Raw genomic sequence first — 16,187 nt, forward strand, 5'->3', positions numbered from 1 at the left:
ATCGTTTATGCATTAGAAAACAGAGTCTAAAATGGAGTAAGTCTAACATTTGTGACATTGTGTTCTGTTTGTGTTTAATAAAAGGGTGAAAGCAGTGGAGGCAATTTGAAACACTGGTGTCCTATATGGATTGAGTGCTATCGATAAAGTAACTTTGTTTGGTTTGAAGTACCATCGGTTGAGATAAATTAATCACCGCATTCAGGAAGACAAACAGATGTTGATGAAGGACGTTTCTGCCATTTACTACTAGGATCAATGACAGTGTATCCGATAACTGGCAAGTGTGACGACCAATTAACCTTCGTGCCACACTTGCCTTCAGTGGTCATGTTGAGGTCAAAAGAAAGGAAGGGTGATTACAGTACTACGTCTCGTCGACAACGAGATTAGACACGAAGCGAAATCTCGAAGTGGGAAAGATCGGGAAGAAAGTCGTGGGTTGCCTTATCAAAGGATTGAACCTGGCATTTGCCATAATAGATTTAAGGTGGTCGCCGTAAACCTAAATCAGTGCCGCCTGATGGCTATTTGAAGTACCGTATGGTACCTCATAAGGAGAAAATAGTGGATAAGCCTTAACAAATACACACATCAAAAAAAGTTTTGCATCACCTCAGTTCCGAGAGTTCCGGAACCGGTAGAGAAAATTGGAATAGAGAGCAACATAAACATCATTTCCGCCCTTTTTATTGCTCATGAAAACCACACATTTCATGTTGTACCACCACACAGCGAGACCTTCAGAGGTGGTGCAGGGGGATTTTGTCTGTCGCTTCATGCACAAGCGACTCAGTGTCTGTTATGTTGAATGTTTTGTTTTCTCCCGCACATATCATTTAACCTGTGCACTGTTTAATTCTATCGGTAATACTGACAGTGATATGCGGATATACGTAAAACTTTGTGACCGCATTCATGTGCATGAAAGTCAAATATGCACGTTCTATTGCTGGATTTCTATAAATTAACAACCTGCAGAAGTTAAGCACGAGTCTGGCTTATAATGTTCGGAATATATATATATGAGCGCTATATCCGCTTTGCTGGTGTTACTACTTAGTGTTTTCTCTGTAACACGTGAATCATAACTGGCACAGTAATTACAATGACCGACTTCGAAGTAAGATATGGTAAGAATTGTTCAGTGAGCCACTTCTTGGAACTGACCGTGTTCATTTATGAATGTTGCTATTGTTTTACACCCACATCCCAGTTTACAGTCAGGAACAAAACCAGAAGAAGAGCCGGAATGTAGAATAATTATCCGAGAACCTTTTCCTATGGGAACTACAAAACTGCCTTTACCATCACTCATTTTCCGGCAAGTACTCATGGAATGCTTCTAATTCACCCACGTATCATCAAGGCAATACATTCTAACTACCTCCTTCTCTTGCATCGATCGCCTTTAATGGATGTGGTTCGTGCTGCACCTATGTCACCTTTTTCAATCAAAAACTCTCTTCTTAACAAATTTGAAATCAATGTCTTTAAAAATTATTTGCTTTGACGAAGTGCTGCCTATGAAGCCAATTTTCTCATGTGTTACTGTAACAATTTTTTGTGGTACCGGGTATTCATTACTTATATACATTTCACACACAGAAATATTGTCAAAACCATCAATTTCTTTACATGTTTCCTGAGATATGGATGCTTTCTGAGCGACACGAAACCAACTTTTCCTGACGTTTCTACAGCTCTGACACCTCCGTTTACTATTCCCTGTACAGTTCTCTTGCCGACACGAGTCTCTGCAGTCCGCTCTTGTCTTCAAAATGTAAAAATAGGAGTCCCACTTTCATAACCACGTTTGAAAAATTTGTAAATGTGATAAATAAACCTACTCGCCTACTTGTGAAGCAATTCACGTTTCTTGCCGTCATTTGACATATTTATGTGGCAGTCACGCTAAAACATTTACAGGGACACATTCAGAGCCGTACTGGTACAAGAAAGTAACATCGACACTTGGTCTCTCTATGAATGAAACTGCATTGTCCGACGTACGACAATGGCGCAGCACACAGGAGAGTGATTCTCGTAGTCTAGTTGTACAGTGCGCGCAAAATGCTCTGGCCGCTACACGCGCAGTCGCCTGGGGAAGCGTAGGGAGAACGGCAGTGGTGGGGGGTCGCTCAGAGCGCTGTAAGGGAAGTGCCGTTATAAACTGAAGCCTACAGTCACATTTTTGGAAAATATTAAGCGGGGCCCCTCCACGCCCACACTTCCATAGAGACCATTCAAAAAGATCTGCCATCTCTTCTTTGGTTAGTATCTAAAAAGAATTCAGCTGAAAACGATGCGATTTATTTTCGCCTGGTTTGTAAACCTTCAGAGAAGGTTGTTGCCATGTCAAAATTTGCTTCATTTGCCAAAACTCAGCAGAGTTTACACAGTCTCATCTCACTAACATTTTGTGCAGACTCAACTGCGGGAGAATTCTGAAATGGTGTTTTATTAAGTTTATTAAGTGAGGAACTGAGGAAATGTAAGGTCAGCGTCTTATGAAATAGCACATCTTCGGTACAAAATAAATGTTTAATGACTCTGCTTATGCTGCTGCAAAACCCATGGCGTTTCTCGTTTCACCAGCTATCGATGGCTCTTAAAAATTACATTGTTTCACCGAGAAAGTCTGCAGTTAGTGGAACAACAGGTACATAATGAAATATTGCATAAGAACCATACAGCAAAATATTCTTCTGTTTGTGTGCTATCATTTGCCAAAATCTCATTTCGATATCCCAAACTGTTTATGAAGTATGAGAACGTCGTGGACATTTAACTCTGGCTTTATCGCTTACGCAGGGCGATCGCAGAAGAGTGTGCTACATCAGATCAATTTTCTCGAGACTGGTGACAGATAGATACCTCCACCCAAGTCTAAATAAAAGCTAAATTTCATACGCAACAATGTATTATATAATATGGACCAAACCCAGAACCATGGTAACCCCAATTTTTCATTGCAAACTTTTTCGAATTTCGCTCTGTGTCTTATTCCACATAAATATCACGATAACTATGACCATTAACGAAATGATGGGCACATACAAAGGACATTCAAAAGGTTTTGCACAGTTGTCTATTTTTTTTTATTTTTTGCAGGAGGAGAATGAAATTTTTTGTGAACATACTTGGAACATTTAGCTATACTGTATATTGAGCCTACTCAATGTACTCTCCATCAGCTGTGACGCATCTGGGCCAACGTTCTTTCCCTGATGTAAATGCACTTTGGCAAAATTCTGGGGAATTACTTTTACACCATCGCTTGACACAGAAAATAAGACCTTTCTCATTATCAAATGTTTTACCAAGCAGGTGGGCGTTCAGATGACCAAAGAGGTAAAAATCAGATGGAGCCAAGTCTGGCCTGTAGGATGAGGAACAATTTTCCAAGCCATTTTCCTGATTTTCTCCTGCGTCATAAGGGCTGTATGGTGTCGTCTGATGAGCTGACCCTTAAGCTGTGGTCTGTCGGTCTTGATGGCACGTCGCAGCTTGTCCATTGACAAACAGAAATTGTCCCGGTTAATTGTGGAGTCACGTTCCAAAGAGTCAATGAAAATGACACCACACTGATCCCAGAAGAAGGAGGCCATCATATTTCGACCTGCGGTTCGTGAAAGTCTTGGTTCCTTCTTCCGAGGAGAACCCGGATGAAGCCACTCCATGGACTTGATTTTTCTCTCAGGTTCGGACAAAAACAACTATGTTTCGTCCTGGGTAATGACGCCATCAAAACACTGTTTCCACTCTTCAGTAAAGGTCTTCATGAGACCCTCGCACACATTCTTCCTCATCGTTCTCATTTCTCTTGTCAATAATCTAGGCACCCAAGTGCACAGATTTTTCTGTACCCTAGTAACTGTACCAGTGATACCACACAACCCAATGACAAACGAGTCATTTCAGCAAGCTGTCGTGTCGACACACATTTGTCATTTTGGGTTATTTGATCAATGGTCTTCTGACTCACATCACTCACTGCTGTAGATGGTCTAACGCATAGTGGATTGCCCAGTAGAGAGAAATCACCTTGCTTAAACCTTTGCAACCACCGTTGGATACTGTTGCGATCCACTGTGTTCTCCCCATAAACAGGGAGCAACTTCCTGTGAATTGATGTGGCAGAGTCATCGCCGGTCTTGAAGAGAAACTCCATCACCGACTGTTGTCGCAACCTGACATCTACTTCATGGTCCATTATGGCTCGCATGTAAATAAAAGATAATACTTTAATATACGAACTTATAGCTCAATGTTCCAAGTATGTTCACAAAAAATTTCTTTCTTCTCCTGGAAAAAATAAAAAAAATGCGTACGACTGTGCAAAACCTTTTGACCGACCTTTGTAACAATGAACCTGACGTATAAAGCTACAAGAAAAGCAAAAAAGAATTTTTTACCGAATTGTTTCTCTAAAATTGTTCGAGAAAGATTGCAGGGCGTGCGCGTTGATTCCGTCATCGCCCACCGGTCGGAAGGTGGCAAACACTTGTCGGCCTCCCTACAGAACAGACAAATGAATTCGCCCAGCTCTTTGGACGAAAACTGTTCGCTGCGCATCGGTCACCTATAAATCGCTGTTAGCAGTTCGGAAAGAGAATGAATCTTACCGGCTGCTTGCTGTCAGTGGAGATGGAGGCGCAGAACAGCTGAAAATTGGGCAGCTTCCCTACATGATGTGAACTATAGCGGCCGTCTTCTAATCTGCAACCGCATGTGTTTACCCTTCTCGCCCCTTATCGATCAACCACCAAGAAAGTTAGTTTTTGTTTTCTTTTGTTTGTTTTTGTTTTCTGTTTTGTTTTGGCAGTTGCGCTTTAGACGAGGATTAAATCAGAATCAGCAAGTCGCTACACGCGTGGAAGCGAAAAACTATCCGCGCATCATCAGATGGTATTCAGTAATGAGGTGAAATATATTGTTGGCAATTTCTCTGATATTTGTGTCTATTTTGTTCAATAACCTAACAGGAAACGCTATTAATATGCACTAGACTAATACGACTGGTGTCTCATCGTAATTTCTAATGATGTCGTTCTGAGTTCGATGTAGTTGTTTGTAGCTCTGTCACAGAGGAGGTAACGTGTCACTCTGGCGCCAGTTTGGATCTGAGAGCTACTGCCTCTTACTTTTTATACTGCGTCGACATTTCCGTGGAGCACGCGACCAACCGCAGTGATCGTCGTCTCATCATTGCCCTTGTGGTCGCCAGTACAGATAATTCGCAATGTAGACAACGCGATTGGTTGTAGCTTATGCGTGAAAATAATCTCCCCTGTCTGTAAATATTTATTTAATAAGTATATGGCTCACCAAACTGGAACTCATTCAGAATTCTTTATTGGTATACTATGAATAAATCAAGTGAATCGTGCAAGATAATTCTCTGCCATTCCAGAAAGTAACTAAACTATCACAGTGGCACTAGACGTGTTCCATTATGTTGTCATGACTCTATTATAGTCACAGCAGAACGATTATGTTTCTATAGGCAATGTCTTTCTTGGGTGTGCTAACAATCTAGAAATGCACCTCGTGCATCAATGATGCAGCGGCTTAATTACTTTTCCTACGGCGTCATGAGGAGCATTCTGGTATTTCTGGTGAGGGAGAAGAATGGAAAGTTGCACAGACCACGGCAATACATACGAAAGAAAATAAACTTAATCCACTGAGTTACAGATCCACTCATTGACATCAACATGTAGCAAGACTTCTGAACAAGAACTTTGTTCCAACGTTGTGCAATACACCGAAATACAGGGTGATTAGAATTAAAGTTAAACTTTAAAAACGCTGTAGAAGTAACACCACTGGTCAGAATGGCGTCAAATTGCAACGGAATATTATCGAAGAAGGGAGAATACTTTAGGCAGAAGAAAAAAATAGTGTGAAAATTGATCAATAGATGGTGCTGTATGGGAAAGAATACGTAAATGAAAACACCAGTAATGCGCACGACGCATTGAAGTTGGTATAAACACGCCGGGTACACGGCTTTTCCTCCTTTCGCGTCTGCGACGTTTGCCATGACTGTCTCAATGCAAGATCGCGCTCTGCATCTAGAGCTACATTACAAGAATGATGACTGTGCACACGTCGCTCTGCTGAAGTTCCGGACACAGAAGTCCGATGACTGCCGTGGGTTTGGAGAAAATGATTCGGGCCGCGCGGGGTAACCGCGAGATCTAAGACGCCTTGTCACGGTCCGCGCGGCTCCCCCCATAGGAAGTTCGAGTCCTCCCTCAGGCATGGGCGTGTGCGTTGTCCTTAGCGTAAGTTAGTATAAGTTAGATTAAGTAGTGCGTAAGCTTAGGCACCGATGACCACAAATTTCCAAAAAAAAATTATTCGAAAAGACGGGTTCTTTTGGTATGTAACTTAGTAGAGGGAGGAAACGAATTGATTCGACGTCAGTGGAAACAGTGTCCACAGCAGTGCAGGAGGAGACGAGTGGTGGTGTGCAAACGTGTAGTGCACGGAGAATTAATTGCCCGAACATCGGACATACCCGTGAGCACAGAGCGTAAAATCCTATGAAACACCCTTCTTTGCTATCCATTCACAATTACCCATGTGCACGAGTTGCTTTCTGTTGACCTGCCAAAAAGAGAGATCTTTGCTTTAGAATTTTTTGCTCGCATGGAAGTGGACAATGATTGGCCTTGGAAGATTTTGTAGACAGACGAAGCCCACTTCCCATCTGACAGGATATGTCAATACACAGAACTGTCGAATACGGGCAGCGGAAATACGACATGCAAATCAACCAGTACCACTTCATCCTGAAAATGTCACTGTTTGGTGTGGGTTTACGGCATCATTTATCATAGGGCCATATTTTTTCGAGGAGACAGCTGCTTCTGGTCCAGTTGCCTGTAGCGTCACTGGTAAGCGCTACGAGTGTCTTTTGCGCAACCACGACATTCCAGCTCTCCAACAACGTGGATCATTTTTATGCAAGATGCCGCACCTCCGCACATAGGAAATCCAGTTAAGCAGCTGCTGAAGCGCCATTTCGGAAATGCTAAAATTATCGGCCGCCATTTCCCTACAGCCTGTCCGTCCCAATCACCTGTGGCTTCTGGCTGTAGGGCTTATCTGAAAGATGCTGTGTTCAGTGTTCCGATTGCAAACTTAACTGCATTGAAGGCACGCATTGCGCAACACGTTCTGAACGTTACCCCGGAAACACTTCGATCAGTTGTGGAACATGCTGTTTCCCGATTTCAACTTGTTGCAGAAAACGGTGGACAGCAAATTGAACATGTTTTGCGCCAGTCACACGGAGATTAATAATCCGATTTGATTTTGACTGACGCTTTTTATGCGGTTTTTGGCCTCAGGACAATAAAAACCGATTTTCCCCACCCGATGTGATATGACACTGCCGTGGTGGATGGGCTTACGTAACCAACAGTATCACACCTGTACACCTCAGTAGTGTGTTCACATTTTGCAGCGTGCAGTTGCAGCTCTAGCGGTTATAAAGCTAAGTATTGACAAAGTTATTTGTGCACTGTTACACAGTTATTGAGTTTAATAGTTTTCAGCGGTGTTTCGTGCTGTTTGTGGCGAAACAACGATTTAATAAACTTTTGGAAACGTTCGCTCACTGTGACTCTTAGAGTTTTCTGTGCTTTAAAGTCTTTTCGTAAATTTCTTGCTTTAGTTTTCAGCTGAGGTTTTTTATTGTTTCTAGTGAAATATTTCAGTAAAATTTTTATTCAGTGTTTTAACTTCGTTGAGTGTTCCAGTGGCCACTTGAATTTGTGGTTTTAGTTAGTAATTTTGTGAAGTTTCGTTGGTACCGGCATTAGCTGTGGTGTAGTAGTATTAATACAAGTTGTTGCTTTCTTAGTAGACAGAGAATTTCGAGACCGCTGCTGTTAGTTCTATAAATAGTTCTGCTGGTGTAATGCAGACGAATAGTTCTCTTCAGTAACGTAAAATTTTACCATGAGTGAGAAGTGCGGGCTCTGTCGTAGGTTCGTGAGTAGTGAGTTACGGTGTGGGATTTGTTCAAAGTATTTTCATTGGGGAGAACGCAGAGGGGAATCCAGTGGGCATTCTAGCGAAATCCTCTCCTGGGAATGCAGAATCTGTAGCAGAAATAAGTTGATAGAGGAGCAGGAGCGTAAGATATGTGCCCTTCAGGTGCAGTTGCAACGCGCAGAGGAGGAACTACACTCCTGGAAATGGAAAAAAGAACACATTGACACCGGTGTGTCAGACCCACCATACTTGCTCCGGACACTGCGAGAGGGCTGTACAAGCAATGATCACACGCACGGCACAGCGGACACACCAGGAACCGCGGTGTTGGCCGTCGAATGGCGCTAGCTGCGCAGCATTTGTGCACCGCCGCCGTCAGTGTCAGCCAGTTTGCCGTGGCATACGGAGCTCCATCGCAGTCTTTAACACTGGTAGCATGCCGCGACAGCGTGGACGTGAACCGTATGTGCAGTTGACGGACTTTGAGCGAGGGCGTATAGTGGGCATGCGGGAGGCCGGGTGGACGTACCGCCGAATTGCTCAACACGTGGGGCGTGAGGTCTCCACAGTACATCGATGTTGTCGCCAGTGGTCGGCGGAGGGTGCACGTGCCCGTCGACCTGGGACCGGACCGCAGCGACGCACGGATGCACGCCAAGACCGTAGGATCCTACGCAGTGCCGTAGGGGACCGCACCGCCACTTCCCAGCAAATTAGGGACACTGTTGCTCCTGGGGTATCGGCGAGGACCATTCGCAACCGTCTCCATGAAGCTGGGCTACGGTCCTGCACACCGTTAGGCCATCTTCCGCTCACGCCCCAACATCGTGCAGCCCGCCTCCAGTGGTGTCGCGACAGGCGTGAATGGAGGGACGAATGGAGACGTGTCGTCTTCAGCGATGAGAGTCGCTTCTGCCTTGGTGCCAATGATGGTCGTATGCGTGTTTGGCGCCGTGCAGGTGAGCGCCACAATCAGGACTGCATACGACCGAGGCACACAGGGCCAACACCCGGCATCATGGTGTGGGGAGCGATCTCCTACACTGGCCGTACACCACTGGTGATCGTCGAGGGGACACTGAATAGTGCACGGTACATCCAAACCGTCATCGAACCCATCGTTCTACCATTCCTAGACCGGCAAGGGAACTTGCTGTTCCAACAGGACAATGCACGTCCGCATGTATCCCGTGCCACCCAACGTGCTCTAGAAGGTGTAAGTCAACTACCCTGGCCAGCAAGATCTCCGGATCTGTCCCCCATTGAGCATGTTTGGGACTGGATGAAGCGTCGTCTCACGCGGTCTGCACGTCCAGCACGAACGCTGGTCCAACTGAGGCGCCAGGTGGAAATGGCATGGCAAGCCGTTCCACAGGACTACATCCAGCATCTCTACGATCGTCTCCATGGGAGAATAGCAGCCTGCATTGCTGCGAAAGGTGGATATACACTGTACTAGTGCCGACATTGTGCATGCTCTGTTGCCTGTGTCTATGTGCCTGTGGTTCTGTCAGTGTGATCATGTGATGTATCTGACCCCAGGAATGTGTCAATAAAGTTTCCCCTTCCTGGGACAATGAATTCACGGTGTTCTTATTTCAATTTCCAGGAGTGTAGATAGGTTGAGGAGGGTGAAGGGTGATGGGGAATGGGAACTGGCAGTTGGCACAAAGGCAGCTAGGAGGAGGAGGTATTCAGACAGCTACACTTTGCTTATATGCAATAGATTTGACCAACTGTCAGAGTTGAGTGGAGAGGAGCCTCTTGTAGTTATAGATGTAGGGAAAATGCAGCAGTCCTCAGTAGTTAGGAGGCCTAGGTCAGTTGAAAGTCTAACAGAAAGATTAAAGTTCTGCTGCGAGGTAGTTCGCATGGTAGAGGTGTGGGCCAGCAGTTGCAGGAAGTGTTGGGGAGTGAGTACCAGGTCACCAGCATTGTGAAGCCTAGTGCAGGGTTGCCTCAGGTGACTGGCAGCATAGGGGAGTTATGTAAGAATTTTACGAAGTAGGATCAGGTAGTGATAGTGGGTGGAGCAGGGAGCAGCCTTGATAGGGACGGGGAATATGATGTAGGTGGTGACCTGGTAAAGATAGCTACTCAAAAAGGTGGCACTAATGTGCAGTTCGTGCAACTGTTACAGCGTCATGCTTGGCCTCATCTTAAAGCGGTTTTTAGGCGCGTTAACATGGGGCTGGTGGGGATGCTGGTGGCAGAGGGCATGAGTCACATTTCAGTGGTGCCAGTTGGGTCTATCAGTAGATTGGGTTTCACTAGGCATGGCCTGCACCTCAATAGGTATGAGAAGGGGAGGCTGGCAAACCTTATAGGTGACAATGCAATGGGTGGTGGTGGGATCACTCATGGAAATATTCCTGTAGTAGTTGGTGTTAGAGCTGCACCTTTTTTAGATTGAAGTCAGCTGATAGGTACACCTGCTTAAAGGAAGTCCCTCTAACTAAGGGCTCACCTTCAGAGGACGTCATGTTTCCAAGTAGAGAATGAATTAGCATATTTCATCAAAATGTAAGAGGTATTAGAGATAAAGTTAGTGAACTGCTTATAGATGTTGGCTCTGAATTTATTGGTATATCGGAACACCACTTAAATAATTTGACAATTCAGAGGCTTCCTTTACCAGGGTACAGATTAGCTGGCTGCTTTTCAGGGAGTCCATTGTGGGGTGGGGGAGTGACTATGTATGTAGAAAACAGTATTCCATTTGAGTCCATAGATGTATCACTCACGTGAATGACCAGACTTTTCATTATTTAAGTCAAAAAATGGCTGTGAGCACTATGGGACTTAACTTCTGAGTCCCCTAGAACTTAGAACTACTTAAACCTAACTAACCTAAGGATATCACACACACCCATGCCCGAGGCAGGATTTGAACCTACGACCGAAGCGGTCGCGCGGTTCCAGACTGAAGCGGCTAGAATCGCTCGGATTATTTAAGTCAGCTGCCACTTTCCTCACCACATAGGTCTTGTCTAAATCATTTTGTAATTTGCTTTAATCATCTGATGACTTTATCTGCAAACAGTCTAAGAGGGCTACTCTGATTGTCTCCTAAATCGTTTACTATATTAGGTACAGCAGAAGGCATACAACACTTCCTTCCAAACGCCAGATATCACTTCTGTTTTACTCGATGATTTTCCGTCGATTACTGCGTGCTGTGACAGGAAATCACAAATCCAGTCACACAACTAACATGATACTTCATAGGTACGCAATTTAATTAAAGTTGCGTGTGAGGAACTTCACACTTGTTGCCGTCACCTGACATGCTCGTTTGGAAACACAATAAAACGTTTACAGATACACATTCATAGGTATACTGCTACAAGAAAGTAAGATCGATGTCTGAATGAATAATTCTGTCGCGCTGCGAATAAAATTGCATTGTCGCGAAATTCGACAAGAGCACAGCATGTGGGAGAGAGTTTCTCACAGTCTAGTTTGTAAATCGCGGCTAGCCTCTCGGAGAGAGAGTGAATCTTATTGGCTGCTAGCAATTAATAGTGGGGGGAAGGGCGGGGTGCGCAGAACGGCTGAAAATATGACCAGCTTCCCACATGACGGGCAACGGCCTTGCCGCAGTGGATACACCGGTTCCCGTGAGATCACCGAAGTTAAGCGCTGTCGGGCGTGGCCGGCACTTGGATGGGTGACCATCCAGGCTGCCATGCGCTGCTGCCATTTTTCGGGGTGCACTCAGCCTCGTGATGCCAATTGAGGAGCTACTCGAGCGAACAGTAGCGGCTCCGGTCAAAGGAAACCACCATGACGACTGGGAGAGGGGTGTGCTGACCACACGCTCCTCCCATCCGCATTCTCACCTGAGGATGATGGGCCACTTGTGGCCTGAAGACGGAGTCCTTTTCCTACATGACGCGAACTTTAGCCGCGGCTCGCAAGCTAGGGCCAGCCAGGCTGGATGGCTGACTCGCTGGCCGATCAGCTACTGCCTGGTGCCGAGGCGAGACCGAAGCGAAAAAAAAAAAAAAAATGCAGATGGCTCTGCCTCTGCTGTTCCTTTTTATGTATATATGGTTACATCAGGCCGTCTGTTGCAATGGCTCACTGGGAACGATCAACTCGAGATAGAGTCATCGCTCTTAATGAAGAAGGTGAATGTTCCATCAGAGAATCTGGCACAAGGTGTGGCGTGCCACATACCACTGCAATGAGATGGTGAAGGAATTATCCTGAAAGACACTAACAGTGCTCCTGGGTTAGGGTGAGCACATAGCGAGAAGACAGGGAGCTAGTGCCTAAGAGCAGAGAATGCGAAGCTGTTGCAGCAGTGATATGATTCGCCAAAGGCTGAGGGATGCTGTACTACATGCACAACAAACTGTCATGAAACAAGAACTCAGCAAAGGCTATGTTTTATATCGGCTGGCATTTCAAGAGCTCCATCTGATTGCGTAGCGATAAAACGTCATTTTCACTCATGAGAAGTTGTATTCCACCAGTAACGACAGTTCAAGAGTCATTTACAAGCCTCAAGGTACTCGCCATCGATGTGAATATGTAACCATGACGAGATGAAGTGGGTGGTTATCTGTTTTCTGTTGACGATGGATTTCTGCAAGAGGAGCAGGAATTCTTCACAGGATAGAGGGAATTCTCTGCGGCGCGCAGTACGTCCACGTATTGGAAAATATGATGTTACTGTCAATGAGAATGCTGTATGGAGAAGACTTCACATTGCAAGAGCACCATTCTCCCATTCACAGATCTGCATTCATTCAGCAGAAGCTCTCCACTATTGGTGTCAATATCATGAACCCTGTGGATAACGTGGGATGAAGTCGCCAGAACGCTAACAGAGAACTGGCCACGAAACCAACCAACTTCAGCTGACCTCTTTTGGACTGCATTCTTGAAGTCTGGAAGTTGCTCCTTCAGGCTGTTACGTCTCATGGCTTATAGATTCCATGCCAAAATGCATGACAGAAGTGCAAAACAATGTGGGATTCCGCATACAATTATTAGAGTCCTTAAAACGTTTTATGATGTCTTTTTCTTCATTTTTCCTCACTGAGAGCCAGTGGACGATCATAAAATAACATTTGAGTTAGTTTTCATTTAAACTGCCTTTTTAATTGGTGAGTTTCTTTTGAATATACATTTTGTTAAATATTCTATTTTTATTTCATTTATACCCTGTCCAGATACTTACTGAGTAATCAATTTAGATGGACATTTAAAAGTATTTTGTGTTATTTCAAATACATCTCTCTTGTCCCCTCCATCTATTAATACACCATCCGTCCTCCAAAATTTATGCAAGCGATTTCGTCTTACATTTATTCATTGTTAATTTCTCCTCCAGTCTCTCTCTCTCTCTCTCTCTCTCTCTCTCTCTCTCGCCTCTCCTACATTATCATCTCAGTTGCTCTTGCGCTCCATTCTCTCAAAACGTTTTAAACAGATCTAGCGTTTTCCATTGAAACTATTTGTTCTCGTTTATTTTTTGCTTTCTTTACTGCCCTCTATCATTCCTCTTAAAATCTATGAAACCGTATTCTTTTATATCCCCTTACTTATAACCCATTATTCGTTCTGAAAACATTCCTTCCTTTTCCCTCTGTCCCAAGATGAAACGAACTGTGACATAAGTCTAAATAAGGAATACTTTGCAAGTTTTTCGCTCTTTTATTGTGCACTTCTGGACTCCTATTTATTCCTAGATCCCTCCCTCCTCCCTGCTACCTCTCCTTTGACATCTGCATCCTCATCTACATGAATACTTTGCAGTTCACAATTACGTGCTTGGCAGGGGTTCTTTGAATCACTGTCACATTATTTCTCTACCGTTCCGCTCTCAAAAAGCGCGTGGACATAATGAACAACTAAACCCTGCCGTGTAAGCACTGATGTCTCTTATCAAAGTGGTCGTATCTCATATGTATGTTGGGGTAAACAAAATATCGTGGCATTCAGCGGAGGTAGTTGACAATTGGAATTAAGTGAAAACATCTCGCCACAATCTAAGACGCCTACGTTTCAATGATTTACATCCTCGCTGGTTCACCACATCCGTGACACAATCTTCCCAACTGCATGACAGTACAAAACGACCTGCCCTTCTTTGAACTATTTTGATGGCTTCCGTCAGTTCTACCACGTACGGATCCCGTACCGCGCAGGACTACTCATGAAGAGGACGGACAAGTGAGTTGTAGGTGGTCACATCAGTAGATTTGTTGCATCTTCTATGTATCCTATTAATGAATGTGTGGTCTTTGGGTTTCCTTCCCGCAATATATTCCATGTGACGGTTCCAATTTAAGTTGCTTGTGTTCGTAGATGCTAGATATTTAGTTCAACCGACAAGCTTTAAATGCAACTGATTTATCGTGTAAGCGAACTTTAACGGAATTGTTTTGATATTCATGTGGAGAATCTAAAACATTTTATTGTTTTGCGCCAATTGTGACTTTTGCGCCTTGAAAATATACAGTATTTTCATCATCATTTTGCAATTCAGTTTTCTTTTCTGAAGAGTTTACTAAACAACAGCATTACCAGTTAGAGATCTAAGAGCAATTTTTTGATTTTCTGCTAAATAGTTTATATACATTAGAAAAAGCAGAAGGTCTACATCACTTTGCTTGCGAAATTACATCATCACTTCCGTTTCACTAGGTGACGTCCCGTCAGTTACTACGAATTGTGACCTTTCATACAGGAAATCAAGCATCCAGTCGGACAACTGAGACGATAGTCAATAAGAAAGCACTGTGACTGGAAGCCGCTTATGAGGAATGATACAAAAAGCCTTTCGGAAATCTATAAATACGGAATCAATTTGAGAGCGCCTGTATGCTTTACGTCGTGCAAATAAAGTGCCAGCTTTGTCTCACAAGAGTGGTGCTTTCCAAATCCATGCTTGTTTGATGTCAACAGGTTTCGGAGTATTTCATACCGCTGGAACAAAGTATTTGTTCACTCCTACTACATGTTGATGTCAATGAGTGGATCTGTAACTTAGTGGATTAAGTTTATTTTCTTTCGTATGTATTGCCGCGGTCTGTGCAAGTTTCCATTCTTCTCCCTCACCATAAACACTGGAATGCTCCTCATGACGCCGTAGGAAAAGTAATTAAGCCGCTGCATCATTGATGGACGAGATGCATTCCTAGATTGTTAGCACACTCGAGAAAGACATTGCATCTAGAAACGTAATCGTCCTGCTACGACTATGATAGGATCATGATAACATGGTGGAACATGTCTGATGATATTGTGATAGCTTTGTTAATTTCTGGAATTGCAGAGAATTATCTTGCACTATTCACTCGATATATTCGTGATATACGAATAAAGAATTCTCAATGAATTCTAGTTTGTGAGTCATAGATTTGTATATGGCGGAAAGTGTAAGCCGCGCGTATGTTAGCTCTACAAATATAATTGTAAATTGAACGAAAAAAGTACGACATACGTAAAAATCTGTGAATACTGCAATCTTAAATGCATTGTGCGTGATATTATAACTCAAGTGTCCGGAAATTCGGTCTAGAAATAGTGAACTACTGGTATGTATATGAAGTCAAATGAAATGGCTCACGAGTGTGATGTGCGCAATGTTCTATCACAAGGAAACACAATCGTTGAAAGTGAAAATATACCGTGTAAAAAATGTGTAACAGATACTGAACATTTAAAAGAGTGTATCATAAGTATGCAAGCAGCGATTAACATTTTAAAGAATAATCTAACGAAACTTCGAAATGAAAATACTGAACTGTTATGTTATTTGAAATCGAGTGCACCAATCAAAACAAAACCTAAAAAAACTGTAAACAGTGAGAAAGAAATGCAGAATGAATGGATCAGAAGCAAAAATACTACAGCGAAGGACTCAAGTGCTTGTGTTATGAATTGCCCTGATGAAACCAACAGCGTTAATACAAATGAAAACTGTAAAAAAAGCGATCGACCAGTGCCCCAAAAAATGATACACAGTGAAAACAAGAGACAGAACGTATTATTTCTTTCTGACAATCATGGCCGTCACTGTGCAAAAATTATGATCAGTTCTCAAAATCAAAAACACTATATCTCTTCTGTAATAAAACCTAAAGCACAGTTAAAGGACGTGGTTTGTAACATAGACGGGAAGACGAAATAATATACGAAAAATGTCAGTGTCATCG

General features: G+C 43.6%; 1 pseudogene; it reads left to right on the forward strand.

Annotated features, from left to right (window-relative positions):
- Positions 1-11,597: 11,597 nt before the first annotated feature.
- On the forward strand, positions 11,598-11,715 carry LOC126264022 (5S ribosomal RNA; annotated as a pseudogene).
- Positions 11,716-16,187: the final 4,472 nt, after the last annotated feature.

The sequence above is a fragment of the Schistocerca nitens genome, chromosome 6 (assembly GCF_023898315.1).
Source record: "Schistocerca nitens isolate TAMUIC-IGC-003100 chromosome 6, iqSchNite1.1, whole genome shotgun sequence".
Taxonomy (NCBI): Eukaryota; Metazoa; Arthropoda; class Insecta; order Orthoptera; family Acrididae; genus Schistocerca; species Schistocerca nitens.